This window comes from Tribolium castaneum, chromosome 2, assembly GCF_031307605.1.
Source record: "Tribolium castaneum strain GA2 chromosome 2, icTriCast1.1, whole genome shotgun sequence".
In the NCBI taxonomy this organism is placed as follows: domain Eukaryota; kingdom Metazoa; phylum Arthropoda; class Insecta; order Coleoptera; family Tenebrionidae; genus Tribolium; species Tribolium castaneum.
The window spans coordinates 2,804,335-2,818,529 of NC_087395.1; the positions used below are offsets into that span (position 1 = coordinate 2,804,335).

Consider the following 14,195-nt stretch of genomic DNA (forward strand, 5'->3'; position numbering starts at 1 on the left):
TCTTCAAAAATTGAGTAAAACGTATTCAATTTACTGGTCTCTATTTAAATTACTATTAGTTAACGATAATCTACTTTGACTAGCTCCATAAAATGGAAGTTATATTATTCAACTTACAGTCCATTAAAATAATGAGGGAACATTACATTAAAATTTTAAAATAAGTGTAAATTTTTTTTCTAGTGTTTGAGTTTAGTCAACAATATTTGCGTTAACCAAATTATAGAAATAACAAATTAAAACTATGTACTTGCTTGCACAAGCATTCAAAATGTAATCCGGCTCGAAGGACCAGATTCTGGACTTGATCTGTTTATTTGGTCTTGTTGTCCATAACTTTTTCTTTTACTGTTGTTTGTTTTATTTATTTAATCCGGCCCATAAGACTGTTATTTAAAATCACAACGTGTTTCAGTCACAAAGTGATCATGGTCAGGTCAGGTCAGGTCAGGTTAGGTCAGGTCCCCTACCCCGGGTGGCGACTGCGGAAATAAACAGAGGAAATGGGGTTTTAGTGGGTTAGAATCCCACACTCCCCGGATCACTGGAACATCAAAGATCCGGGGGTTAGGCTATGAGCTTTCCCCAAAACCTCGTTAAAAAAAAAAAAAAAGTTAGGTCAGGTCAGGTCAGGTCAGGTCAGGTGACAATGGGGATACAATCAAACAATTTAACAATGTTTTACCCCATACAGGCTGATTCTTTTCTGGCCCACATTAGAATCTTTTTAATTATCAGTGTAGATACAGCATCAAAATTTTACTTAGGAACATGATCGACCATTCTAAATTCTATTAAATTACTTAAATTAAATGGCGAACTACGGGAAACTGGCGCCAATATTGAAATTAAAATAAATCTAAACTAAGTAATAGTTTTCTATTTATAGTACTTGATTTTATTGATCACTGATTTGTGGTGACTTCAAATAGTAGAAATAACAAATTAAAATTATTTTCTAGCGATGTAATCCGGCTCGAAGGACCAGATTCAGGGCTTGCATCTGTTCAAACAAACAACCAAACTAATTTAACTAATTTATCTTGTACTGAGTAATTCTTTTCGAGTATACACTAAAGTCATTACAACTTACAATGTAAACACAGTCTTCAGAAACTGATGAGTAAAACGCATACACATTATTAGTCCCTATTTGTCAGAGTTTTTGGCATACTATATCAATTTGTTTGTTCAAATTTTTATTTACAAAGTCTGAGTCTAATTATTTGCGGTTACTTTTTATGGGAGGGTTGTAATTATCTCTTACTCATTCGATTTTCGATTGCAAATAAGGCTACCTCTGTGGAAATGTTATTTATAAACAGTTTTTCATCGGACTTTTAAAATTATCTGGTTAAACAACAAGCTTAAATTTATAGGTCGTTTAAAAATTCGAAAAACCTCTTAAAATATGTTTCCTCAATTTTTGTTTTTCTAGCTTTATTACATTTTGTAGGTAATCTATTGCAAATATAAAACGACCGATAAAAAGGAAAAAAAATCTCTTTTACATAATAGCAAGTTTATGAAAATATGTTTGGTAGTTTTTGAGGTACGTACACCTACCCCGTCATTGACATTGGAACTCCCATAAGAGATTTTGCTCCGGATGACTTTTAAACTCTTTGAGTTTTTGTAAAATTTGAAAATCATTGTTTAGTTATCTTCTAGAATATTGTCAAGTTTCAAATTTCAAAAAACAGCAAAAAACAGTTTTTTTCAAGTTATTAAACTATTAAAAAACACACAAACATGAAGAAAGTAAAAAGATGTAAGCAATGAAACCAACTGAACAGATTCAAATCCAAAACCCATTTATGGTCCTTCGAGCCGGATTACATGTGAAATGTTAGCATTTTTTAAAACTTTTTTTTGTGATAAAATTTTAAGCCTTCTTTTTAATATCTGAATCCTAGTTTATAAACACTATTTTAAAACACGTTTTCGATAGCAACGTGTTTTCACAATTTTAAAACACGCTTCTCATAGCAAACTGTTTTAAATTATCATGTTCCAACAAAAAAAAATTAATAACAGTTTTGCGATAACGTTTAAAGTTCTTGGATGTCTAAGTATGCAACTCGCATACGCCCGTTGCATAATGACAGCTCTCGAACTTTCAGCTTGTCTTTTTGCACTCGTATTATTAATAACTATAATGTAATGATCCCTCGTTATTTAACTGAATGTAAATTGAATAATAATGCTTTCATTATGTAGAGCTAGTCAAAGAACATTATAATTATCATCAATTCATCTACTAGAAGTAATTTAAAATATTGTTTGTATTTAAGGTATAGTTACGGTTTCTAAATAATGTGTGATTAATTAAAGTTTGAAATTAACAAAAAAATAGAAACTTGTAAGCAATGAAAACAACTGAACAAAATCAAGTCCCTAATCTGGTCCCTCGAGCCGGATTACCTCGAACACTTGTGCTAGTCAATAATTTTAATTTGTGCATGAGATGTTATAACCGTTCCTATTTAGGAATAATACTATAATACGTGTATATACACGTTTTGTAGTATTATTCCTTAGTTTAATGTTCCTCAAACTTTTATTTGAAATATTTTTTTAACTCGCTTCGTTCGTTGAAATTAGTTACAACCTTCAAATTTTAGATGATGTTTTGTGGTTACTTCGATTTTGGTGTTGTGACATTTTCCAGTACAAACTATTGAAGTTTGTAATATTTGTAATGTTGGTGGCCAACACAGTGCTTATGGTACTTCAAGGATATCATTTTCTTATCAATTTCAACAGCCTTTACTTCATATCGTATTCGCCTTACTGGTTTGGATCCTTTTTTGTAATATACATTCGAAAAACTTGAGTGCATCATAATATTTTAAATTACAATTGAAAATTTGTAGATCATTCTCTCACTTACAACATGTTTAACTATATCTAACATTGGACCTGAAGGCATTAAATCAGCAACGCTGTGGCAAATAAAATCCACTGACCCAAAATTAATCAATCGAATCAAATTTCAAGTTAAATTAATCACAGCTTACATCATTGTTAACACAGTTATTGCACTAATTGCTGGTCTTGCCCACACTTTTCCATCAAAAAATGCAGAAGAGATATGTTATGTGTACAAAATCATTGAAATTTATGTTCCAAAATGGAAAACTGAACTTTGTTGGATGTATAAAGCGAGCTACATTGTTATGGCACTTGCACTACCAGCCACCTGCAACCAAGTGGTGTACGGGGCAACTCACATACGATTTCAATTCTATTTGGTTTTGGACTGGATAAGGAACAACATTATTGAATCGGGTTGCGATGATTTAAAATTGCCCAACGACAAGGATTTTCAGCACAAAATTACAAAAAACATTATTGTTATTGTAAAACGTTACACAGAATTTCACAGGTAATGAACTAATTGTTACTGAGGACTATAGATTAGGAGACGAAACGAGACACAAAATCGTACCAAAAAAAGTAGTACTGCAGAGCAAACACCAGGGCGCGTTATTCGGCGTCAAATCTTTTAAAACTAATCGAAATTCAACTAATTTACTAATTACATAGAAAAAAACACTGAAACGTTGACCTTTGCATTCTTAGCACACTGAGAAAAACTAACGAGTATAATTTTCACAAGAAACATGAAAAAAAATTTTAATTTACAAATAGCGCTTCGTTCAGTATTTTTTAAAACAGTACAAACACGACTAAAGATACCAGAAAAATGTTAGGAAGAAAGTTGTGGAGAATAAAATTTACTGTAAGAAAGTCCGCAAGACCATATTTTTATCTTCAACCGTTTAGGCCCCAAAAACGTTGCGAGACCCTCATGCAAAGTTTTCGTTTCGCGTTGAACGTTGAAGATTTATTTTGGCGCGGAATTTTTAAGGGAAATTTAATTCTCTATAACTTTGTTCCTTACACTGTTTTTCTATCTTCAACCGTATATTCAGGATTTTCAAAAATATGGAACGGAACGAAAATTGGCAAAAGTTTATTTTAATTTTTTTTAATATACAGGGTGAATCATTGATATGGGCGTGTTCGATTACACCTACACTGTCAAAGATATCGAAGTGAATCAAATGGGAAGTCAAATTGCATGTTCTAAAATTATTTTTCCTTATACAGGGTATTTCATTTATTTTTACAGTGCACCCTTTAACATAGTTTTTTTAAATGGCACATACAAGTATGTTTGTACAAATTGAAATATGCACTTTTTTAGGCTTTATAAATCAGTTTAGTTTCTGCATTTTACATGAACCATTCAGAAGTTATATATTTTTTTCTACAATTTTGTGCGTCTGCAGGCACATAATTAAAAAATCGCAGAGCGCTTGGTTTTTGGGATATGGAGTTGGGATTTTGTCTGTCTGTAGACAACTGTCAAGGGCATTTTTTGGCAACAAGACTGTCCATTTGCTTTTAGTAAATTTTGTAGAACCAAAACTTATTTTTTTTAAATAGCACTCTCTGTATTCAATTGCTGAGTATTATTCAGCATCTCATTTTACATCTTTTTCACCTTTTAAATTTTTTTCCAAAAGTTTATATGTTTCGGAGATATCTTGGTTTTTCTGAAAAATGCACAAAAAATCTCTTGGATTCCAACGTAGTGTGCCATGTAAAATAATAAATTCTAACACAACAATTTCAGACTAAAGTTTTTTGTACATCACGTTTTGATTTTGTTGTAAAAATGAATTTTTCATACAAATCTCATCAAGATATAGACTTAAAAGAAACAAAAAAGAAAAAAAACGACGGCACTACCAGAGAAAATATACAAGAAAGAATTATATAAACTTCTGGTAGAATTGATCAAGCCATATTAGAAGCGGCGAATTTTGAATAAGAATTGACCAATGTATTACTTTACTGATTAAGAACGCCGTCATTTTAAACAGTTTTGTAACTGCAAGTAATATGTTATCGCTGTTGATTTGTTGTATCTCAGTTTTTTTATTTCTTTATTTCTCCTTGTAAACTTCTGTCATTTTTATTTAATAATTTCTTGTCAAAATTTTATTTAAATTTGTGTCTAGATGAGCATTTTACACAAAAAATTCATTTTCACAATAAAATTAAAACATGACTGACTATAAATGCCATTATGACATTAGTAGGCCAAAATGTTTGTTTTTCATAGCACGCTACATTAGTATCCTAGAAATTTTGTGTGTATTTTTCAGAAAAATCGAATTATCTCTTTAAATATCAACTTTTGGACAAAACTAATGAAGTAAAAAAATGTAAAATGAGAAGCTGAATAATAATTAGTAATAAAATACAGTGCTATTTAAAAAATCATGTTATGCTCCTGCAAAGTATACCAAAATTAATGTGCCACTGCAAGGTGATACCACAATGCAAGTCTCAACTTGATATCCTAAATACTAAGGACGCTGAGATTTTTTTAATAAGGTGCCTGCAGACGCACTAAATTATAGAAAAAATTAAATAATTTCTGAACGGTTAAAGTCAATGGCAAAAACTAAACTGATTTATAAAACCTAAAAAATTGCAAATTTTAATATGTACAAATATACCGGGGGTTCCATTGTAAAAATGAAACATCTTGTATAGGGCAAAATAATTTTTGGACTTTCCATTTGCAGTGCCATTTGATTTATTTCGATATCTTTGACAGTGTAGGAGCAATCAAGCACGCCCATATCAATGACTCACCCTGTAGTTTAATGTTTGCACTATTTTTGTCTCTTACTATTAAGAATTTAATGGTTTATCTGCCTTGGTTTTTGTTTGCTTTGTGCTAACCGCTGAATTATTTAGACCGTGTACATCGTTTTGTCTCCTAGCGTATAGTCACGATCAAAAAGAATGACGCGCCTACCAACCGGGTCGGATAGTAAAAGCCTGACTAAAACATTTTAAGTCAAAATTTCAACAAACCAGTTAGTTTACAAACTTTCCAGTTAGCTTATATACATTAACTATAACACTCGAAATGATTTGTGGCTACGGTTTTAGCGGTGTCATTCGTTTTGGTCGTGACTGTAGTCTAGTACAGTACGTTAGACCAAATTTAATAATGTTTCAGAACTTTTCAAGCAGTTAACCAGCGAATAGCAATTTATATATTGTTGTATGCTGTTATTGGAGGGTTGCTTGGCATAAGTATCCTTATGTTCTATTTTAAGGTTGTTTCCTTTGTTTTAGTTTAATTTTTTAACGCAAAGATTCAGTTTTCAGACACTCTAGTGATAAGTGACTATCTTCACGCTGGTACTTTAACAGTAGCAGCAATTACTACATTTATGGCAACAGTAACATCTGGACAGAAACTAGAGGATATTGTATGTAATAAAAGTACAAGGGCGAAAAATATTTTTTTTAATCTCGTTACCAAATGTCACTTATTAACGGCCGAGGTTAAAATTAAACTGCGGGAATGCATTTTCAATTTACGAAGGAATTAGTAAAAATATTGTAATACATGAAAAGCCTGTTATTGTTTAACTCGTTGCGCTCACTCGTTTTGGCAAACATTGTGCTCGTTAAACAAAAACAGTCTTTTCACAACTATTGCATTCTAGTTTGAAGAACTTCTCTACACATGGTGCTCGGTTCCTTGGTATTTGTTCAACAAATGGAATAAACAAATTTACCTCATGATTATGGTTAATATCAAACCGATCAACTTTCGATTCACGGAAAATTCCAGCGTCAACTACAACTTAGGAGCAGCAGTATTATAATTAATAGTTATTTGTGTTTAAGTATTTTAAGTTGTATTATTATAGATTGCGAAAACGATATATTCGATGTTATCTCTTCTTACACAAATGAGTGACAAGGATGTCAGTACGTTGTGATCAATGAAATAACAAACACAGTACACACTATTGTTAGTTCCTGTTTTTGCAATAAAGAGACCGACACTTGACCTGTTACTTAAAATCAATTAAATTACACCAAAAATATGCAATAAAATACTAATGAAAAAATCGTTTATTTTTTTATATTTTTATCTCCTGTATCTTTAGTTTATTTAAAATTAATATTCAGGAAACTAAATGCTGATACTTACAATCTTTATTATCCTGTACAATACTTTTTTTTTCTAAAAGGACTTCAAGTTTAAGAGAAAAAAGTTATTGTTAACCTTTCAAATTAATATGTTGGAATTTGTAAATTTAGTTGAACAAAATAAATTTAAAACATCTTATCTGCACGAAAGAGTTGATAAAGAAACAGTTTAACATTGCTATTGAAAAAAATATTAAAATATTAATTGACTGAAATTTTATTATTCCTAGTGATTGTATAAAATAAATGATGCTTACATGAAGTGCCGAGCAAAATTATGTTTATTTTAATTTTTAGTTTTTATAAAATTAATTAATTTTTGTGGAGGAGACTAGTGATTTTTTTACAGAAAAATATTAATTGGTTCTAAAATACCATAAATAATTTTTTGTGCAGACAACTTAATTTTGACATATTGACAAAATCCATTGAAAATCGAAGTGATTGTCAACAATATTTTTTAAAATGGTAACCTGGTTATATTTTTGCACCATTTGATAAACAATTTATTAAAAATAGATAAGATAGGTACATATATATTTTTTGTAACATCTTCCGAATTTGGTAATTTAGTTTTTTTTATAAACAAGTTATTGTGTTTGTAAACTTACGATTAATTGGCACAGTCAGTAGGATTTTCACAAATATTGTGTGCTGTAGATAAAGTTCTATTTCCTCGGTCTGTATTATAAAGACAAAGGTATTTAAGAAGAAAATTGTTTGAGAAAGAAGCGAATCATATGTATATGCACAGGCACATAAGTTCATACTATTTACATACCTTTCTTTTTTTGACAAAAATAAAATAAAATTTTCATTTCACATTCACTACCTTCCTATTCTATTCTATGTTATCATTATTATCAATTATAGACCATTAATTATCATGACAAGGCAAAAATAATAAAACAATGATTCAGCATTTTTCATCATCATGACTAGTTATAAATATGAAACCTCCAAGGACTTATATCTAACCTCCTAGGAAAACTCCCTCTCATTCTGTGATATCAATGGAATTTATCATTGATGACTAAGATAACTATGACAAGGCAAAAAAAGTAGTGATTAAGCATTTTTCACCATGACTGGCATTTTTTTCTAAATATGTTTATTAACAAAGCGATCACATAAATGTAAAGCGATAACAAAAAACAAATGCGATTGTGTCGCTTCTTTTGCAAGAATTTATCTAAAGAAGCTATAGAATTTTGAGTGATTTACCTCCTTATAATCGAAGACAAAAAAAGAATAAAAAATATAAGTTTAATGTCAAAATAAAATATTACTTTCTGTTGCAGATGTTAGAGTTTGATTTGTTCTACTCAAATTACTAGATCAAGTAGCACTTTAACCTCCTTAAGAAAAACTAGATACTAAAAGCGTAGTGGACATTTTTTCTATCAGAGATTTTTTTCTTTTAATATTTTATTTTACAAATTTGAAAATCTTAAACTATAAGAGAAAAAAAAAATCGTCTCCGATTTTTTTAGTATACTTTTTAAAAGCTTTTTACTTTTGCATAGGTTTGATTTTTTATTCTTTAGTTTTATTTTTTTGTAGAATTTTTTTCTTTCCATCACCACTTTTGCAAAATTTCAGCTAATTTGAATAGCAGAAACTCTTTAACTAAGGACTTTGAAACTTTCACATAATTAATTAATTGGCGCAGTCAGTTGGATTTACACTGGTATTTTGTGTTGTGGCGACATCTTGTCGTATCAACAATATAATTCTTTCTCTGACAAAACAAAATTTAATTTATCACTCAACAACTTAGAATAAAAAAACAAATTTTTATTTTTAGGAGACAAAACAGGTTATTAAACGATTCTATATTATTATTATCAACAATAATGATAATCATAACAAAGCAAAAATAGCATTGATTATGCATTTTTCACTATGATTTTTTTGTTTTAATAGCACAGCCATAATTGTTGAATCATAAAGTCATAATCATAAATATGAAAACAACTTCTCATTTTGTGTTCTCAATGGCATCGTTATCAATGATGACTAAGATAACTATGACAAGGCAAAAATAGTAGTGATTAAGCATTTTTCACCATGACTGGCATTTTTTTCTAAATATGTTTATTAACAAAGCGATAACGTAAACGTAAAGCGATAACAAAAAACAAGTGTGATTGTGTCGCTTCTTTTGCGAGAATCTATCTAAAGAAGCTACAGTATTAATCAAAGCCAAATTTTTGTGATTTACCTCCTTATAATCAAAGACAAAAAATATATATAAGTTTAATGCCAAAATAAAATATTACTTTTTGTTGCAGATGTTAGAGTTTGCTTTGTTCTACTCAAATTACTAGATCAACTAGCACTTTAACCTCTTTAAGAAAAACTAGGTACTAAAAGCGTAGTGGACATTTTTTCTATCAGAGATTTTTTTCTTTTAATATTTAATTTTACAAATTTTAAAATTTTAAACTATAAGAAAAAAATTCATCTACGATTTTTTTAGTATATTATTTTAAAGCTTTTTTTACTTATGCATAGGTTTGATTTTTTATTCTTTAGTCTTATTGTTTTGTAGAATTTTTTCTTCTCATCACCACTTCTGTCACTTTTCACAATTTTTACGCATGCAGGGTTTCAGCTACGAGTAATTCGGATATCAAAAATTCTTTAAATAGCAACTTTGAAACTTTTACATAATTTAAAAACTTGTTGGTTTCTTAGACTCAATATTGATATATGAAAAAAGTTATAAATAAAAAGAGAGTCTATATTGAGATATTTATTTAAAGACGTTTTAAGGGTATAATTTCTCTTTTTTTTCAGATTAAAACAACTCTACAACAGTAATGTAAGTAACAAGCATTTGGGTGGTGGAATAATGAAAACCCCCTCTCTTCTTTCTAATATTTGACCGTTCAACCTTTAACTCTTAGTCTTCCTTCAACCACTCAAGTGTCTAAGCCTTTATATTAGGTATGTGTTTTAAATTATTATAATTGTTACGTACATTATTGTTGTAAACTTGTTTTAATCTGAAGAAAAAAGAAATTATACCCTTAAAACGTCATTAAATAGATATCTTAATACAGACTCTCTTTTTATTTATAACCTTTTTCACATTTTACATAATTAATTAATTGGCGCAGTCGGTAGGATTTACACTAGTATTAGGTGTTGTGGCAATACCTTGTCGTGTCAACAGTATCATTCTTTTTCTGACAAAAAAAATTTAATTTATTACTCAACAACTTAGAATAAAAAAACAAAATTTTTATTTTCAGGAGACAAAACAGTTTATTCAAACATTCTATGTTATTATTATTATCAACAATAATGATAATCATAACAAAGCAAAAGTAACATTGATTATGCATCTTTCACTACTATTTTTTGTTTTATTAACACAGCCATAAAAAATTGTTAAAACATAAAATCATAATCTTATATGTGAAAACTACTTCTCATTTTGTGCTCCAATGGCATTGTTATCAGTGATGACCAGTGTGAGGAAATTTTATGGGCGAAGGTTAGTGCATGGGCGCGCGCTTGCAGTCAGATAAACCTTTAAATCGAAATGTTGTGAAACAGCTTGCATTGTTGATATAAGTTAGGAAAGAGTATTAAAAAATGTTTAGACAAAGAATTTTTTGTTTCAACCCTCGCGAAGGGGCTGAAAAGGCGTTTTAACTAAAAATTTGCAAACACCTAAAATTGGACACATTTTGCGTTTACATACTCATATCTTCCTTCTGGATAAAGCTAGAAAATCCGTTTTTTTTTGCAAACAAATTTTCAATAAATGTAGATTTATACGTAGTTTAACAAGGTTGAGTTTTGATAAAGGGAAACCAAAAAAATTACATTTTCTTGTAACGTTGCATAATTGTGTAGTGAAATTTTCGAGATGCGAGAAAGTTTTTTAATTTAAAAGATAGACTCCCACATAATCGAGACGAAATAAAGCTAATACTTGAAATAAATTTTTGGTGCAAGAATCATTTCGTTATCTGTAAGACTCACCAAGTTATTGCAATTTAAAATTACTGCAAAATGCGCCTAAGATGAAACCGTATTTCCCTCTGAAGCGTGTTCATCGCCTTTGATAACATTTCGAGAGCTAAAAATCGTAATTCGTAAATAATTAAAAAATAATTAATGCCACTTATCTATTAATATTATACCTTTACTTTTAACCGCCCTAACTCTCTGTTAATTTTAATAATATCTAAAAAGTCAAAAGAACATTTTTATCTCATGTACTTATTTAAAAAGCATAAAAGTGACCCAGTAGAACTAAATTACGAAATTGTAATTCATTTCAAAGTATTCTTTGGTGTGACATTAATATTTTTTTTAATTATTTACCATTTTTAGCCCTTGAAATGTTTTCAACCACTCCACGTTTCAACCACGCTGCGATTTCACCTCGAGCACATTTTGTAGATAACTAAATAATCCTTCTTTAAAGTCCCTTTTAAAAAAATATACAAATCGTAACGTTTCTGACGAATCAACAATTGTAGTTACACGCTGGGGACTTGGTTAGAAGCAAATTTCTAAAAATTTTAATCAATTAAAATCATTTGTATATTGCTTTAAACGACGATGCACAAAGCATTAAACAATGTAAAACTTTAGTTTTAACCACAAATTTAGTTTCTCAACTTAATTTTATTGAAAACAATTTTTCAAATATTCCAACTACGATCAAATTTCTAGAAACGTAAAATTTTAAATTATCCATTACAGTTGAGAAATTTGAGTCTACGTTGATAGAGTTAAAATCTGTAGAATGGTCGTTAAATTATTAAAGATAAATTTAATGCAAAAATTGACGCAGTTACTAGAAATCTCGATTTTCTAGTTTTAAAACAAATAGCGAATAATGTACCATCTTCGACATATTTTGCATTAGCACCAAACTTTTTATTTACTCCTGTAACCAGCTGTGATGTAGAAAGATCTTTTTCGAAATTCAAAGATATTTTAACCGCAAAACGGAATCAGTTTTCGAGAATTTAGAAAGAATCACAGTTATTCAAGCGTATTTCTCAGAGAAAATGATTAAAATATTTTTATTTAGTTTTTAATTTTAATTTCCACTGGAATTAAAACGCAACATTTTCAAAATGTAATAGTGACTTACGCTCCCCTGTATTAAACATCTTCATTGGTGTCCGTGTAAGATTGAGGAAATAATGAAGTTATTTTTTAAGGATTATGTCAAATTAGGTGCCTTGTCAGGGTTTGAACTAGCCAATCAGAAGCTGATATTCGCAACTATTTTAAAATTGATTCAGAAAATAATCTCAACAAATATACCGCAGTCTTAATAAATTAGCTACTATTTTATTGCCACAATTTTTCTTGGGTACTCCGTAATTATAATAAAACAATAATATTTATGTTTTAATTAGATTTTTGTAAGCGACCGGTAACATTAATTGTATAAACCCCAAGTAAACTACGCCAATGCACACGCTGTAGCGGACCATTTCATCGATAAATATGAACCTCGCGAGAGCGCTACGACGAGTCGGCTGATCGGTTGTGGCCTCATGGCCATCCCATAAAATTTCCTCACACTGGTGATGACTAAGATACCTATGACAAGGCAAAAATAGTAGTGATTAAGCATTTTTTACTATGATTGGCATCTTTTTATAAATATGTTTACCAACAAAGCGATAACAAATTATATTTTTAAGTCATAAGATAAGTGTAAAAACACTTCTTTTGCGTGATTGTGTCAAAAGAGCTACAATTTTGTATCAAAACAAAAAGAGGAAATATTTTAAAAACAGGCAAGAAAAAAAAAAGAAATAATGTAGTAAAGTGCCACAATATTTTTTTCTATAGCATATGTTAGAGTGTGCTTTATTCTACTCAAATTACTCATCACGTAGCACTTTAACCTCAATGGTAGATAATAGTGATACATATTGTAAATAAAAACATAAATTATGTTTTTTTAAAACCATCAAAAAGAAATAGACATTGCGACAGTTTAAGATTAAATTTTATACATTTTAAAATTTTACGTTATAAACAAAAAACTTCATCTCCGGTAGTAAAAATATTTATTACTTCTTAGTAGCAAAGCACGTTTGATAAAAAACTTTTTTTATGGTTTTGATTCTTTACTTTTTTGTCTTTACTTAATGTTTTTGTAATTTTTTCTTTCTAACGCCACTTCTTTCATTTTCTTTTACAATTTTTGTGCATGCAAAATTCCAGCTTGTTCGGATAACAAGAACTCTTCCAAATAGTGATTTAATAAATTGTTGTTTATCAATTATTATTTATTTCGTGGTTACGTATGTATGCAAGGTTTCAGCTGTTTTGGATAACAGAAACTGTTTACTTTTTGCTTTATTTTTTATCTTCTTGATTGGAATGACCTAAAAAACATGTCCTTAAGGTTTGAACTCTTTTTTAAAGTGGAGAAAGTCCTACTTTTCTAGGATTCTTAGTTTTCATGTAATAATTTTTTTAAAAGCGTGCTTACGTCAAAGAAATGAAAATTGTTTCAAAAACTATGTAAAATCGACCAATAACAATTTAGTGTTAAAAACTAGGAACACATCCAAAAATGCAAAATATTTAGAGTGTTCCATTTAAATACAAATGTAATGTAGCTTATTTCGAAAACGCCCTGTGTGCTTCAAAATTATTTTAGGTAAGTCAGGGGGTTAATACCTATGAGTTTTGTAAAAAAATATCGATCTTTAAATATGTATTATAAAATTAGAAAAATGGGCTTCCTAATGACTTTTATTTAATTCAATTTTTTGTGTTCCCCCTGTATAATATTTCGGATTGCTACTTGCTTTTTATAGAACAAAATTAAACTCATGCTGACTGATGCTTCTAATCAAAAATATAAATTCATTGTGTGATGGTCCGGTGATGGGAAAGAGAAACTCCAGCACTTTACTTCTAACTACTACTATAATTTATTAAAATTTGGAATTTGGAATTGACATTAGGTCGTACAGTAACAACTAACTTATTCTGACTGCTCTCTAACATAAAAATGATTTCTTATATATAGAGGGATGAAAGGCGATAAGCGGAAGAATGTACAAATAAAAGTGAACTCGAGATAGTAAAGTAATTAGGTACAAAGTTGAACATGCCGGATGTAGATGATACAAATTAAATTTAAGACGTTTGCT

At 29.5% G+C, this 14,195-nt stretch overlaps 1 non-coding gene across 1 annotated transcript; it reads left to right on the forward strand.

Moving 5' to 3' along the window:
* The first annotated feature begins 1,510 nt into the window (after positions 1–1,510).
* On the forward strand, positions 1,511–6,926 carry LOC107399014 (uncharacterized). Its single transcript, XR_010333213.1, has 5 exons — positions 1,511–3,388; positions 6,050–6,149; positions 6,195–6,305; positions 6,546–6,698; positions 6,753–6,926. It is a non-coding gene; the product is annotated as an uncharacterized LOC107399014 (transcript).
* Positions 6,927–14,195: the final 7,269 nt, after the last annotated feature.